Below are 460 nucleotides of genomic sequence, written 5' to 3' on the forward strand. Positions count from 1 at the left end.
CTGATTTCTAAGATATAAAACATTTAAATTTTACAATGGAGTATTCTAATAAGCTTCAACCCCAATATTCTTAAATATGTAATGCCTAGAAGCTAGAATAAGTCTCTTTTAAATTACCACCAATTTTCTGATTAAATTTTGGGAATAGACTGTGTTTGTTTTTAAATTTTATTGAGTTTATAGGGGTGATATCCTATATAATAAAAGGCTAATAAACAAATTGACCAAACGGGGAACAACCGGTACCTATGACATGCACTGACCACCAGGGGGCGGGGCGCTCAATGCAGGAGCTGCCCCCTGGTGGTCAGTGCACTCCCACAGGGGAAGCTCTGCTCAGGCACAAGGCAGGCTGATGGGTGCCAGTACAGCGATGGTGGTAGGAGCCTCTCCCACCTCCTCAGCAGTGCTAAGGATATCTGACTGCAGCTCAGGCCTGCTCCCTGCTGGCAAGTGGAAC

The sequence above is a fragment of the Myotis davidii genome, unplaced genomic scaffold, assembly GCF_000327345.1.
Source record: "Myotis davidii unplaced genomic scaffold, ASM32734v1 scaffold1949, whole genome shotgun sequence".
Lineage (NCBI taxonomy): Eukaryota > Metazoa > Chordata > Mammalia > Chiroptera > Vespertilionidae > Myotis > Myotis davidii.